Raw genomic sequence first — 14,426 nt, forward strand, 5'->3', positions numbered from 1 at the left:
CGCAAACTTTCATGGAGTTGCTTTACTTTCACCCTGGAAGAGAATACTTACTTCTCATCTTTCTTTCTAGTCTTGGAGGAGATGGGAGTAGAAGAGAGCCAGCTCTTTCTTTCTACAGCTTGCTTGTGATGATGAACATCTTTCCCATATGCTGGTTCCTGTGGTAATGAGGAGATGTGAGCTCCACATCCGTCAAACCCAGTCTCTCTGTCAAGTTTCATCCTTGCTGCTTTGTTTCATATTCTCCACTTGTGTTGTCCAACTGAATTGATCACGTGCTCCATGAAAATGGCATGATTGTGGCTAATTGGCTCTTTGCTCTCTTGCTTCTCCAGAATTCTGAAAGGGATATGTCTGCCTTAAGGCTTGTGTAGGGAGGCAGAATGAAGAATGAAAGGAAGGAAGGCTATCTTTTCTGTGGAAGTAGAACTGTTTCCATTTTGGGTCAAATCTGAAAGACTGTTACAGTTTTGAGTGTATTCAAATCTAAGGATTGCTGTAGGTAATTCCAAACTGTATGTGTCATGTACTTAGATGCAATTCTGTACAGCTTTTGATTGACAGTAAGAATGTTATATACACCATTCTCTTTAATCCATCTGATGAGAGACTGGGATGCGTAATGCCTCGTATTTCTCTTACTCATAACTACAAACATGCCTCCAGCTGGCTAGTCCACCTCCTGTGCTGATTTCACCCGGACATTTGTTAAGAGTGGGGTCATAGTCCAGGTTTACAATTTATTTCCTCTTCAGTTGTTTTCTTTGTTATCCTCATGCTGCAATTCTCTTACAGAAAGATTGTTAAGACTGAATAGTATGTTTTTCTATGCTGCTCTCCTCTGATAGCAAGACTCAAGAAATTCTAAAGGAAGCAGCTGGTTGGGTTTTTATCTGTGGAATGCCTAGAACTCACAGCTGTGACTTTTTCTTCATTTTTTCAAAATAAATAAAACATTTAGTTTTTACTAAATACATTAAGAACCTAGTTGTATACCTTGGATGTATCCATGGCTCCCTCAAACTTTTGTGGGAAGCCTTGCTGTAGAAGAAATGAGAAATTGTCTTACCCAAATCCTTTTTCATCCACAATTTAAATGGTATTATTTTACCCAATATGCTGAAGTTGCTAGTGGCTTGACCTTGGAGTTCCTGGTTATCAGCAATAGGCTCCACAGGCTCGTGCAGGGCAATGTGAGACTACATGTTTGTGGCCTTGTCTGCAGTAGTCACTGCAATAGTGGAGATCTGAGACTGAGCATTTGCTTTTGCACCATTGTAGTAATTAATTGATTTCTCAGTTAACAAATAAATTTAAAAACTGAGACAGACCATGCAACATTAAGTCTAATTTCCAGCAAATTTTGTGGAAGTTTGTGTTCTTTTTATGAACTGGTTGAAAATGTGTGAAAACTTGGGGGTTTTGTGAATTGTATGCTGTCTACTGACATGCTGTCAACTGACAGCCCCGAAGACAACTCTCCAAAGACAAGCCCACAGAGCAAAGACAAGCCATGCTATTCCTGTTATCAGACCATAAGTGCTTTTTTTTTTAGCTTGGATTTCTTAATTAGAGTTTCAGAGGGAAGATGGGACAACATCTACACCTTCTCCCAGCATCTTTGCCCCTTCAGTTCTTTCTGTGCTGTTGCAGCTTTGAGAAGCTCGCCCTGTCCCTGTGTCTGGAGAATTCACAGGAGTGGGTGTGCATGTTCCATGCTGCTCCCTCACCCTCCACTACAGCCCTTTGCAATCATGAAATCTACAGCAGGTACAGCAGCAAAGTGGTTGCTCTGTAAATAGACATCCAGATGGTCTAAGGCAAATGTTTTGTATTGGGCACTGCTTGTGCCTGGTGATTATGGATTAGTTGCTATTAAATTTGCCAGGCTAGGAGTAGAGTTATACTGCTGGTTACAGTATCTACATTAAGCTTCAAATGAACCTTAGCAATGGAAATCTTGCCTCTGGGCATGCCCTGTCCCTTCTTACAGCATAATTCTTGTCATTGTCACTATGCAGTATCTTTTTCGGGTTCTGTTGTTGTGTTGTTACTAAACAAAAGGACATTTGAGCTCTCCCTTCATTTGATTACACCTTCCTTTTTTTTTTTTTTTTTTTTTTTTGCAGACCAAGTTTGTCCCAGCTTGAAACCAAATTAGCTGTTACTCCCTCATTGAAAGCCCATATGGTTTTTAGGTGTAGTATGTCGTACACAGAGTTGGAATGTCTTAACTACTTCACAGATGTGTTTTTTATTATATTCTATAGTTTAAAGTTTCTTTTCTTTTCTGAGACTTACATGGACCATTTCATTTTGTCAACATAGTGAAGACAGGCATGATACGTGTTTCCAAAAGAATTTGAGTCTTGATTTCAGAAGTGAAAACAAACTTGAAACAAGTGATATTTTAAATCAGATCTTTTTGTTTCAAAACAAGTAAAAAACCTTTATTGTCAGGAACAAGTTATATTCGGTGACCTTCACTTGGGTTTTCAAAGTTGACACAAATAATTAATTCCTTTCCACCACTTCAGTTTAAACTCTACCATGAGTGGTGCAAGACTGTCAACTGAAACCTTTTTCCTTAAAGCAGGGAATCTACAGAAGAGAACAACAGGTTTTTCTTGTTGCGTCACTGAGATGATACCAGCTACACTTATAGAGAGGAAAAATTGCTTTACCATAATAGCTTAATAAATGGGGGTCTTTCAGCAGCTTTTGTTAAATTGGTTTTATTTCCATGGCAACTCTTTCTGCTTCATGGACAACTTTGTGTCAGTAAGGCTGAACAGAGAGGAAGATAGGCCTTTCTGTGCAGCTGTAAGTGGGCAACTACAATAAATTTCCATATCACGAACAGATAGTTGTGTAGGAAATGCAATGTTACAGTTTGATGAGAATCAAATGTCAGCAAAAAATAAACAGGTAATTGAGAGTGAGGCTGTTGATAATGCAAGCTCATCCAGGCTAAAAGCTCACACAGGATCTCAGCTGCAGGAAGCATAATGCAAGGTCTCTCTCTTTCTCTCTCTCTCTTTCCTTCTCTCTCTCTCTCTCTCCCCTCTCTCTCTTGCTTTCTCTCTTGAATTTTTAATGTGTTTAGGAGTGTGATAGAGCCAGGTAACTATTAGTCTATTCTGGAAAATAACCTCTTGCTTCTGTTTCAGTTTGATGCTTCTGCATCAAATTTGATGTTGGCTACCATGTAGTTGCAAAATCCAGAAGACATTTACCAGAATGCAGTTTATTTTTGAGATTTATCATGTAGGGGTTAAGGGTTTATTTTGTTTTCTAAAGGCGCAGAAGTAATCCAGTTTGAATGCAAAACACTGGGGTTTGTGAAATTGTTAGAACTGCAAACTCAGGGTTGGTTACAAAATTTTTTGGTTTTATTTTTTTTCAAGCAGCAAAATAAAATTTGGATCCTTTTCACATGTGTTTTCTCACAAAACAATAATGTAGCATGTTTTACGACAATTTATGTGCTTAGTCTTGATGTATTAAACTTTCTTTTTTTTGGTAAATGGTTAAAACTGTGGTCAGAGTTGACTCACCTTGAGTAGATTAGTTATCACTTGTGTTAATATTTAATGGTACGGTACCAGGCTGTACCCTGTTCCTTTCAGAACACTCCCATATTGTTTTGACAGATAATGGATCTCTTGCATTTATATCAGGGATCTGGGATGAAGTGTACTGTATGACCTCAAAAGTGCAGTGCTTCTGCTGTGTTTATCTTTATGTAAGGGCTGCCATGGACTGTAACAGTGCAAACATTCAGATTCCAAGAGCCTAATTCTGGACTTAGAGTGATTAGCAAGAAAATAGGAATAATTTAGATTTTTTTTAAAAAAGAGATCATTCTAGTTAGTTATCTGTATTTCATCATGAAAAATATGTTGAGCATTTGAAGCTGGCCTGAGGTCAAGGGACTGTGGCAGACCTTAGAGTTCACATTTTCTGTTTTTCCTGTCTGTCCCTTAAGCTGTCTTTTGTATCATCTCCTCCTGTCACCATGGCCAGAGATCAATTGCACCCCTGAGATGTGGTGCCTTCTGCTGCCACTTCCCCATGGCCACGGCTCTGCCTCCCCCCTGTCCCCATGCACAGCACCATCACCTCTGCAAGTGAGACACTCTGATGGAAGGAATATCGCAGCAGGTGCCTCTGTTCTACAGAAACAGGGATCTGAAAAGATACCACCCCAATATACAGGCTCATCCTCTCTGGCACTTTGTTAAGACTCTCCAATTGCTTCCCCTGCTCCCTTTGTTGTGTTTTTGGTACTTCACCAAGAGCACAGAAAGCACATTTTTGGTAGTGAGGGGTGCTTTGGCTGCTCCAGGCTGCAGGGCTCCTGTCCTGGCCCAGGCAGCAGACCTGGGCCTCCTTGTGGCTGGGGGTCAGCAGTGTCCACCTGAGTTTCCACCAGCACCCAGAGGAGCAGGCATGGTGCCACTGCCCTTTGCAGATGGGCTGATCTGGCTGAACAGAAGTGGTTTGAAAATTTGTAATTTGTAATTTCCACCACTGGGCTAGTTTTCATCCTTGTTAGTTCTCTGATCCAGTCCAAGTAAGACCACAGGAATGCTGGGACCAATTTCAGGGAATGAGTGTGAACGGGATCTCAGAAGAATACAGGGAGTTTACTGTTGAGGGCTGTGCTGATGGGCTGGGTTGCATGCAGCTGTTATTGACAAGAGAAGTCCCTGGTTAGATTAAGTGCAAATAGTTTAATCAAACTCTTTTTGAGGTGTCTCTCTGTTTCAATTTTCCCTCTTGGACTTCTAGCGGTCTGGAGTGATTTTAGGACTCCAGAATGAACTTACATATATGGTACTAAGGATCTGTTTTAATAGCATTTCTTTTCAAGTTCAATGTGTAGGAAATTGCTATTTGTTTGTCAGCTTCTTGGTAGCCAATTCTCACACCATTTAGAGGAGCTGGGAATAACACTACCTTTCTAGAGTGGAGACTAAATTTTTTTTTAACTGGTGAATATGTTCCAAAACCTTAGTATACCTTTACAACCTGATTTTAGCAAAGTAGGTTCTTTTAGATCATAACCACTATGCATTATAGTACCACTCCAGGTTGCCCCTAAGTGGCCTGTCAAGATTCACCTTGGCTCCTCTGATGGTTACTGTGTGATCTTGTGCAAGGGCTTCACCTCTTGTCACACCCTAGCCTTTTTTGAGTAAAGCTATTGTATACTCTTGAAATATCTATATCAATACTAGCTTAAAACTACCTGACTTGCTACATGAATTGTCATCTTAATACAATGAGGTCTTTATTCCCGGCTTCATCTTTGTATTTTGCTGTTTTTACTGACTTATTAGTCTCTAATTACAATGTGGAGCTCATCCTGTGAATTTGACAACAGCTTTGAAAGTGCTAAGCTTTTTATAGCCTTTTATATGTTCTTTGGCATGGGATGAAATTGCCATTTCTCTAGCATTGAAGAGAAGAAGAAGATCTGGCTGAATAGCTGTTTCAGATCCATGTTTATGCTTGCAGGTAGAACCAGTTTCTCCCAGACACAGCAGATACGCACTTTGATTTTGTCAAAACTCCTGGCTTTTCTTAGTTTTTGTCTGTCTTTAAATGAAAATCAAGGAGGGACATGGGCTTTTCTATTTCTGATTTCTATTTAGGCAACAGAGTAAGTGACCTGAATTTCAAGATGCTGAAAATCACAATACACTAGTTAAAATCCCCTTGGGATTTGGTGCGTAAACTGCAACCAATTTGCAGCAGGAACAACAATTCAGGAGGAAGGTACAAGCTGTGTGTCTTTCCAGGAAACACGCGTAGCCCTCATGCAGAGATCTTCCTCTGCAATTAGTGGTGTTAGAAACTTGGTGCTTAGCCTGGCTCTGTGCTCCTTCACTGTTTCTGCTCAGTCCCTGTGCTGTGCTGCTCACATAGGAACATTCTGTTTCCTCCCTGAAAACAGTGCCCTTTTTGCCTGATGCTCTTTGGGACAAGCTCAGGTGGTGATTTTCTGTCTGAAGATTTGACTTGACAGATGGCAGACGTATCTGCTCTGCCTTCTCCCTTGTGGAGCCTGTGGAAATCACTGAGGAATTCCCATGCCTGTTCAGCCATGTTATGCTGGAAGCACTCACTAAGAATGCACTGTGCTCTTTAGATTTAAATGGTGAGAAATCTGCCGCTGAACCTGGTGGTGTGTACTGCGTGGGTATTTTCCTCCTGCTCCACTTGAAAACAGGAAATCTTCTGAATAGTGCTGGTAGACCGTAGAAATGATACTTCCTTAGTGGTGGTGCATTTAGGTCATATCTGTAATGATGTGGAAACAGGTGTTTTCAGAACTTCTGTTAGTCTTTAAAAAGTAACAAATATGGGAGTTTTAAGGCAAAGGCTATTTAAAAAGTGATCTCTGTTTTCTTGACTGTTCCAATAATTATCCCTGATAACAGGTATTTCTGCTAAATGCATAGCGGGTGTTACAACGTAGTAAGAATATTAGGAAAAAAAAATACAAAAAATAAAGACCAATATGTTTAGTCCTACATAATATTCTAGGGCATTTGATACACAGAGAGTTTGCTCCCAAGTTATTTTTCAGTTGGAATGCTTCTACCCAAAAGGTATAGATATGATTGAATGTGTAGGTATGCCTCGTAAGTACCATACTTAGAAAAGCAGAGTTGCATTTTTAAATTTTTATTATTTATTTCTGATTAGATATTTCAGTTTTGCCTGCTTATTTTTCCTAAGATTCCTAATACTCCTGAAGACTTGTGCATTTCTGTTTTATAGTGAGACTATATAATGATAGTTGAGTTGCAAAGTGTGTAGGAAAAGAGAAGGTTTTTATTAGAACTTATGAGCTGCATTTTCTCAGCAGGCAGGTCAGTATACTCTGCACACCTGCCTCTTACACGCAGTACCCTGTAACACCAAGGGAGAGCATTCCATCTAATCTGGGGCTCACTGGAAAAAGTTCTTAGTCATTCCTTCAGTGGCACACACATTGCCTATTAAGACGTATTTTTAGAAAGAAGCAGAAGTCTACAGCATGGCTCACAGAGACTATTTTGAAATACCTGGCTACATCCACACCCATGCTTGTAGCCTTTACTTGAGGAAACTTTTTAATTACATCCATGACAGCTGTGTCCAGGTTGAGCAACAGAGGACAGACTCTTAAATATAATGGGCTACCTGTTGGGCAAGTGAATCAACTATTTTCAAAGAGGGAACGTTCATGTGCTGAGCAGAGCTAAAACCAAAATATCCAGGTACATAGCATCTTTGAAAGCAGACATAAAACCTCACAAGATTTTTGTAGACTTAACAAGATAATTTGGGTTAGCTTGAGGTCAGGATGATGTATGCTGGAAGAGAAGTGCTTGATCTGTCGTGACATGGTTTGTAGTGACACCTGCAAAGGCACCTCAGAACTGACACTAATTTCCAGCAGGTGTGAGGCTAACTGTGTCAGCCTTGTGGCAGGGAGAGGGAATTCCTCCCATTGGGATGGATCTAGCTGGCTGCTTGAGTTTGTTGTTGGCCAGGAGGAGTGAGTCATGCCTTGATCCTGTCAAAGAAATGAGGTAGATTTTGGAGGCTGGAGCAAATAATTTTGTGCAGAGGCACATTTTAAAACTGGAGTGAACATCACTGCTTTTAGAGTACAGATGTAGGAAAAGTTGGGATGCCCAATTCTTGACAACAGATCATTAAAACTCCTCCTCAACATGAGGAAAGTCACAGGGCTTCCTCAGCCTCAGGACTTACTAGACCACATCTTTTTGTCAAACACCTTGTCAGTAGGCAGGTCATGCTGGCTGTGCTGCCTTCTTGTGTGCCATCTCAAGTAGCAAAAGGTTTTGAGAGGCGCCCAGTACAGCAGAGCAGCAGCAGCCCAGGGAGCTGTGTCCTGGAGCTCAGGACTAGAGTAACAGTTTTCCAACAAAGTAAAAGTTCAGGTGTGAATATATTTGGCAGGATTTACAGGGCACTTTGCTTCCACTGATGTCCTCTTGTGAGCAGGCAGACTGGCACTCCAGGCTTTTTATTTTGTTTCATGATCATATGCTGAAGGTAAAAAAGGGCTTTTCATAATTTTACATATTTCTTATAAACTGTTTTGACTGTTACATATAAGCAAATTTCAAGTGCATTATGAAAACCACCCTTCTGTAACTCATCTGCAAGTGAAATCTATTCTGTGTGAAGGAACAAGATTTCCCCTCATGTAATAATAATGACAGTTTTAGGACTTTCTTACATTGGATTGGGCAAATTGGGTTGCTACTGCAGAACACTGTGCTAATTCATAATGCTTATATCTTATTCTAAGATTGATTTAGAGAAGTGGGGAAAGACTACCTTGCTTTTGGGAGTTTGTATTATGAAGAAATACATTCACTCTGCTGGTTTTAATATGAATTTCTAATAATGCTTTTTGTTTTGTTTTGTTTAAAGCAGGAAGAAAAAGCTTTTTTTCTTCCCTGTAGTGTGTGAACGTTTGGGAAATGCCTCCACATGGAGAAAGAATCATAGGTTTGACTATAAACATTTTGGAGAGTTCTAATGTTAAAGGTATGTCTTTTATATCCAGGAAGAAATTTCAGAGGCATGTATTTGTTTTTCAAATCTGATTAACTCTGAAAGTAAGATTCAGACACAGAAGAATGAATCCACAAAATTTTTCAGGCACTGTTCAAAAATGTTCAAAATGTTCAAAAGAAGTATTCCTTGACACAGGTGAAAGGCAAGGCTCCAGATCAGGTAACTTATAAAATGAATAGTTTTCTACTTCTAATCGAAGTGTGATTTTATTGGAGAGAGGTTATTAGTATGAGACCATTTTGAATTCTGTGTTGAAAATATTATGTTTTGCAAGCAACAAAATAAACTTTAAATAAAATTTCCAGTATGATTTAACTGATTTTTATAAAGAATTCTATATCTTTTCAGAATTTCTCATTGCTAACTACTGCACAATGCTGTGAGCAATATGATGAAATTAGTACCTTCAGCTATGTGAATAATGTCTGGATACACAGTGTTTTTTACTGCTTTTTCCTGTGCAGTAGCACGGGCTGTGTTACAATGTGTGGTAAATCTATTGCAATTGCAGCTTTGCTGCTGCTGCTCTCAGGTGCTGAGGCTGTGGAACTCAGCTTCACTTCACTCAGTCTGTGCTGACAGACAAGGCACCTGGGAAAACAGCCTGCCCAGATCTGATGCTAAGGGGTGTTCTCAGCTGGTTATTTTAGAGATATTTTCTCTTCCCTTGCATACTCTGTAGTGTGAGGAGGAAATCTGTCACTGGGGATTCTAACCATGTCTGTACATATAATGGTTGTCAGACCTCCCTCACAAGTATTTGAAGTATGTCGCCATTAAATAATTCAGCTAAAAAAGTTGTTCATTTTTATAACATTAGTCCTGGGATTTTTATAACATTAGTCCATGTGCTACTTAAAAAAATTAAAAGTAGTTAGAAAAAAGAAAATAACCATTGTTAAAGTAGTAAAGCAGCAAATACCTATTAAAAACAAGTCATCTGTGGATTGTAAATCAGCTAAAAAGTAAAGAAAGGGAAGAGATGCACTGATATTTTAACCTAATTTTAAGCAAAAGCCGGAAAGTGTTCAATTAAAAAAATTATTGTGTAATTTCCTCTTGTGATATTATTGTGATATTTTCCTCTTGCCTAACAGTAACATAAAAAATGTTGCTTGGAGAGTCAGAGAATAGTAAAAAGGAAAAAGAGTTGGTTTAAACCTTAGATCTCAGTCATCTCATGATCAGAGAAGCAAATGAATGCTACGGCACAGCTTGGAGCTCCTAAGTCTCTGTGTCTTTAGGTGTAGGTACCTCTCGGCAGCTGTTTTGTTCAGAGCTGGTCTCTGTCACATGGGGCAGAACATGCAGTACCAGCAGCATCCCAGCCAACCTTTCTTCCTTCGGTGAAGGGGAGAAGAGGGAGACTGTCTTCAAACAAAGAGAACTGCAGCTCTCCCAAGAGCTCCTCTGTTTTCTGTGGCAGATGTCCAGGCCCAGAGTTTCTGTTCCCAGCTGAGAGCTCAGCATGGCAGGAGCTGCACCAGTGTGTGTGGAGCAGAGCTTGGAAGAAGGACCCTAGAGTGAAGCTCTCCAAACACCCACCACGCCATTCTGCTTCCCAACGAGCTGGCTGTCAGCAGTGATCTTTCTATTTAAGGGTTTTGTTTCATTAGTGTGTTTGAGGGGCAGAAATGAAATATTGGAGGCTGATGAGGTTTGCAGTCCGGTTAAATTCAATAGGATCTATGCTTAGTAAGATCTTGTAGCTAAAAATCATCTTAATGCTTTGCATAATGACTGCTTTATAAAATGAACCGAAGGAAATCCATGATCACAGTGATTACTTATGCAGAGGTAGAAATTACCATGTGTGTAAGTAACAGGCTGTGTTAGTCTGGGTTTGTGTACTTTAGATAGATGTGTTTACTTTAATTTATTGTCAGGATTGTATTTGAACCTAACCAATTATTAGTTATAAAGTTGAATGTCTTATGGATATAGGCATTTTACAGCTATTAGTGGACTTTGGCTCCATAAAACTATTAGAGGACCTTGGCTCCATGTAGTATTTTGTCTTTCATATGATAACACCTATCATTTCCAAGTGTCTATCTAAACCTTGGCGTGTCTCGATTGTTTCAGATTATCATAGAAGTATGGAATCAGTTTATTAAAGCCCTCTGGGACCGTTGAGTCCAATGATTCCCCCAGGACTGCCAAGGCCACCCTAACTGTTTCACCCAAGTGCCACATCTACACAGCTTTTTAATCCCTCTGGGGATGGGGACTCCACCATAGGGCTGGTCAAACCTTTTGGCTAAGAAATTTTCCCAAGTATCTCATCTAAACCTCCCTTGGCACAACATGAGGCTGGCACATTATGGCTTATTCTACCAATATGGAATTACTCTCCTTAAAGTTCTCCAGTGCTGTACTAGTGTGAGACATCTAGCCTAATACAGTCCTTTGCTTTAAGAAAGTGAATATGGATTAGGATCCTATTTTTGTCATATGCCTGTTTGAATATATCCTTTGGTTCCAGTAGGACAGTTCACAATACAGGGCTAAGTTTTGTCTTATAGGTATAAAATAGTTAATTTTTAACTGACACAGAACTTTAGTGTGTGCTAAGTTTTATTTTCTGTGTTTCAAGCAGTAGGAAATCTAGCTTTGAAAATGTACTGCCACTAGAATTGAGATGAATTACTTTACTGTGGTGGATCCTTGAACTAATGCCTTGAGGCCTGCACTCTATTCAAATGCAACTATTCAAATGCATGGGCTTTGGAACAGGACTGGTTCCAGATAGCTAAGAACTTGGACCACAAGTGAGAAAGTACCTACCAATAAAACATGTTCTAGTGTCTGTGAAGACTGTTTGAGAAGACGATCAGAGAGTCCAAATTATACTACTCTTACATGACAGGATAGTTAATTTTCAAATTTTTAAAAATATGTATTTTCTATTGATGTTAAGCTCTGCCTGACTAAAGGAACTCATTTTTGTTTCACAGAGCACCTTCTTAATGCAAAAGGAGAACAGGAATGGAGTTCCAGCCTCTTCTGTCTGTTTTCTCATTCTGCAGAGCAGATGTGAAATTCCAGGAGAGGAGAGACTGTCAGATGTGTGTTGACTGAATCTAGGAGGTGAGGGTGTTGCACACCTTCCCTAGCCTCAGCAGGTTAGCCTTTTGTCTATAGTTCACAGTCTAAGTTCCGCCTTGTGCCATAGTTCCATGCAGAACTATGCAAGTGCAGTGTCGGTGAAGTTATGCTCTTGCAATGCTGTGGCTGTATCTGAGCCTTTTTTCTTTAAGGCAAGGAAAGACAGAAGTGTCTGTCATGACTTCTAAGGTACTGGGACTCCTTATCATCAAGATAAAATGACTCTATTAACAGTGAAAAGTTATATAGCCCTGACAACTGTGTACCCTCTAACCAATGATAATTACTTTTCTTTTTCCTCTTTTTAAGTATAATTTACAATGTTAAGGATGATCTTTGAGATTGTTGCAAGATGAGCTTGTAAATTTTAGGTCTTCACTTTATTTTGACAGAAAAGTAGAAATGTCTTCTATTTTTCAGATTACTGTTTTATAATCTTCAATAATTAAAAGCAAAATCCAGATTCTGCCTTGGCAACATTCATTCATTCATGATCCTAGTGTTATCAGGATTGAGGTACTAGCAATAAAATTTAATAGAACCTTGTTGTTAACATTACTAGGAATGTACTGTTCAGACACTTGTCATGGTTTAACCCAGCCAGCACAGAGCTGCTTGCTGACTCTGCCCTCGATGGGATGGGGATTAATAGTGAGAAAACTGATGGGTTGAGATAAAGAGTTCAATAATTAAAATAATAATAATAAATTGTAATGAAAATTGACTGTAAACTGATTTCTGTTGGGATAATATTTTTATTCATTGCACATTAATCATAGGCTGGATTAATCAGCAACCTACTCTAAAAGTCTGCATGTGAACAATGCTGTAATGGCTTTGTAATTGTAATGATTTCACAGGACGCATCCTAATTTTCCTTGAGCCCTTTGTAGTCTCTAAGTAGTGCTCCTTTAGTAACCCTATGTCTTCATCTTAGAGCAGAGTGTAATTTATCAAAATCCCAGGAGTCAATGGAGTATAACACATAAAAACCCAGGATGTTTTTCCTGACAGGCAAGTACTATGTTGACAGGGTTGCAGTTTCTTCTGCCTGATGGTGCCTGCCTTTTTGGAGGGAAATTCCATCTGATTCAGTGTAGGCACTGGGGAAGAACTGTGGTATTTTGATTTTTTTGAGGGTTTTTTTTTCTCCTCACCTTTAGGGGAAGCTTCCAGTTTGTTTTGTTTCCTTTGTCTTTGTGCTTATGAAGAGCAGAGAGCAGGACTACTTTTCTGTAAAAGAAGAAAGTTGGTTTATTTTCTTCTTTAACTTAACATTTATAAGTTTTATATATATATATATATATATATATATATATATATATATAATATATATATATAATATATATATATAATATATATATTTTGGAAGAACTCTCTTTTGGAACTAACACCTGAACCAAATCCCACCTGTCTGGTCAAAGGTGTCACTTGGTGGGCATGGTACCTTAGTTCAGTTCCTCTTCCTGTAAGAGTGCCTTGTGCCTGGCTCCTGTGCCACCAGGAGCTGTTACTGAGCATTGTTGTATTCCACCAGAGGCAGATGCCTCTCACCTGAAGATGGTATTTCAGGTGCTGTTGTGGGAGACTTGAGAGCCAGAGGTCACTGAAGGCAAAGGCCCACGAATGGGCCCTGCAGGACCTGTCTGGTCACAGCCTGATTATCACTAGAGGGAGCTGGTGGAACTCTTGGGGTAGTCTATCTTCTGAGCACTGGCAAAAAGTCCCATGGGCAGGATCTGACTCCTGGGAGGAGATGGCTGCGGGACAGAATGCTGCTCTGGAATGAACACATCTGTATTTCTGCAGCATGAAATTCTATGGTTTTGTACCCAAATGACACAGCTACTTTTAGCTGTAATTACAGTACAAAGGAATAGAAAAGTCCTAATTCAGGAAATTAGTATTTCCCCATCCTCCAAGCCAATTGCAGTTCATTAGAAAGGCACCATATCTGTGCATTTGAAAACCCTTGAATAGAGCAGCTGCAGTAGAGTGCTGTATCTAGTACCACATGGTAGACATGTCTTGCAGATTTACACAGCATACAGTCTCAGTTGTGTTGTTCCAGTATGTTACCTAAAAAAAATACTAAGAATGAATTAAATCATAATAAATTTTAAATGTTATTTTCTTCTGCTTTTCTCCCTCAAATGTTGCTTAGATGAAAAAGAATCCTCTGTAACTAGTTTTTTAATAATGGTCTTTAATTGGTTCTTTTTAATTGTTTTTTTTAAATATTTTTAAAATAATGGTTTGGGGGTTTTCCTAAAAATTCCATCTTACTAAAAATGTGTGCTACTTTTGTATAACATTTTTCAGACCCCTTGGAGGAACATGAGTTAAATGGTTGGTTTTATCCTTGACCGCCATTTTAAGGAACATCTTGTAGCAAAGATTCTGTGTGCTGAGTGTATATTGTTAAATGGATTTCAGAATTCCAATTTGAATGATGATAGCAAAGATTGATGGAGGGATAGAATTGCAGTTTAGGAAATAATTTTTTAAGAGTCTTGTGATCATGTCTGATTTGCTTTTCTGGTTGTGATGTCTGATTCAACTGCCACTGATGCTGAACGATATGCAAGTAAAGACAACATGCTGGAATATTAGTCATGCTAATGTGAAAGACATGTTAAATTTAAACATTCATTTCCCATCCTGCTGCTATGGAATAAATATGTAGACTGTTCCCAGCCAAAGCAACA

This window comes from Agelaius phoeniceus, chromosome 10, assembly GCF_051311805.1.
Source record: "Agelaius phoeniceus isolate bAgePho1 chromosome 10, bAgePho1.hap1, whole genome shotgun sequence".
NCBI classification, from domain to species: Eukaryota; Metazoa; Chordata; class Aves; order Passeriformes; family Icteridae; genus Agelaius; species Agelaius phoeniceus.